The sequence below is a fragment of the Phytophthora parasitica genome, assembly GCF_000247585.1.
Source record: "Phytophthora parasitica INRA-310 unplaced genomic scaffold supercont2.10, whole genome shotgun sequence".
Taxonomy (NCBI): domain Eukaryota; phylum Oomycota; class Peronosporomycetes; order Peronosporales; family Peronosporaceae; genus Phytophthora; species Phytophthora nicotianae.
Window position 1 is genome coordinate 96,863 of NW_008648996.1, and position 2,386 is coordinate 99,248.

Consider the following 2,386-nt stretch of genomic DNA (forward strand, 5'->3'; position numbering starts at 1 on the left):
CGAGTCGGGTTTAGGAGTCCAAGTCGATAGCTATAACTGCGGCGTCTACGTACTTCTAGCATTCGAGATTTTCTGTGGTGCCGAGCCACTCGGACATGTGGATAAGAAGACACTGCAGTGCCTTCGTTATCGCTATCTCCGTATGTGCATGGAAACTTAAGGTAGCCGGCTAGGATTAGCTTATGAGCTCCATTCATAATCTCTTAATACATAAGTTCATAACATTTACGTGCTGTATTACAAGTCGTGTGGGGCAATGCAATCTCCATTCTTAAACGCAGATGTGGTGCAAATGAGCTAGGCCTAGCATGAACGACTTGGTGTCTGCACTCAGCGAATAAGTCCGTTCGCTTTCACGACAATGTGCTGAGCCACACAGCCCATACACCATTTTTTGAGCCGTTTCTTTGCATTCTCGCTCAGCCAACATCCGGGTATACGTATAGAGACCTGAACTGGCTTCTTCCGTTTGGGCACCGTTTGCATACTATACGGGCGTCCGACGGGCATGTTTGGGCGCCGGATGCGTCTAACTGGGCGAGGTTGGGTGCAAATGGCTCGTCTCAGAATTTTAGTTGGGTGCAGCAACACATGCCTACATTTTTAGAGTGTTTTCACATCTTTTTGAAATTTATTTCATAGTTTTACCAGTCATTTGAAGATTTTATTATCACCGTAGATGGGGCTGTTAAATGCCAAGTGAGTGAAACGACTGTCTCCATGAATTGTCAACTTGGAGCAACTCACAAGCAGAACCATTACGGCAAATGTTTAAACTGAACATATTCGACCCAGTGAGGAATAACAAAAAGCCGGCTCGAGCTAGATTACCAGAATTCAAGTTCAGTATTCTTAAGTTTAACTTACAATACCAATTGTCATACCGATCCACATCCGCAAAACGTCCCCAGCAGGTTTCACCGGAAGGCTGGGATCTTATCGCGATACGACGTTTACATCAGATTTGTATAGAAAAGAATGGGACGTTTCATCGTAGCAACGTTCCTATAGAAGCATTTTTAACGGGGGTAAAAAGTAAAACCCGCGGAGGTCATCAAATTGAATGGTTTTGGTAGAGCTAACAAACTATTAGCTCTTTTTTCTACGTCGACATGTACCTTGTAACAGGTAGCAATACAATAATGTAGAGATCCAGTAGGCACCTAGTTTTACTCTGAGAATGTCAAACAAACTCCAAATCTAAACGTCAATTTTCAAATACCGTATTATATAATGTATAATACGGTATTTGAAAATTGACGTTTATTATACTACCGTCCACAGCTCCTTCTCCTAAGGCTACTCTTATTTGTAGTACCAGTGAGAAAGAAATGCAATATTCGGGACAACGGCAATATTACTGCAGTAAGTAGGAAATGTTTGACCCCAAAAATTACGGAGGAATCGACACTTAAATACTGAGTAAACGACGCTGAATCGATCACTCCAGAGAAATGAAGATGTTTAATTTAGTGGATTGAACGGCGATTGAGCATTCCGCTCAAATTGCAGTAACGCTCAAATAACCACCGAATTGTCAGTTGTGTGCTATTGCACTGTTACCCTTAACTCTATCGCAAGGTCGATAAAACGCTGGCATAGAGTGCATGCAGCAATGAACCATGTTGAAATAAAATAAATACTACTACTAATTAAACAATTGAATATAAGTTGTTGTCGAGGATTTCTCTGTCTTGAATATATTGACATGTTGATGGTACCAAATGCCTATACCATTTTGCAAAATTGTGTTTAAGTACAAGACGATTAGCCAGTATGCCTTAATATGTTCCAACAAATACAGGGATGGCCGCTTGTTCCAGTGGCTTGTTCTGGGTGTAATATCTGATCTTCTTTAAGTTCTCAATGACCTTGTCTGTAATAGGCTGATTCGCGAAATTCTTCTTGATGATATTCGCCCAGGTAACGAGATTTTGCGCCGTAACTCTCTCGAGACTGACAAGTGGACGGCGGTGTTTTCAGAGCGGAGACGTTTCACTTCATCTGCTGTTACGCTAGACAGCATTAGAGAGGCCAAAATGACCATCTTGAACAGACTGGAAAGGACCATGACGGAGTTTGAAAGGCGATCGCTGTTCAACAGGCAAGGTAAGTTGAGAAGTGAGTATACCGACCAAGTCGTTCGAAAACCGATTCGACATTTTCGATACAAATTCACACCGTGTATAATTGGCAGTGCCACATACCGATAATCGGCCACGTCAATAACACATAATCTGCAGCATCAACATCAGCGCCGCATAATTGGCACCATAAAATCGGTACCACATAAGGAGGGATGGTTGCTAACACCGCAGATTGGGACATCAGCACCGTAGCTGTGAGAGATACCATCTGACCAGAAGAGGGGCGTAATAACCGCAAA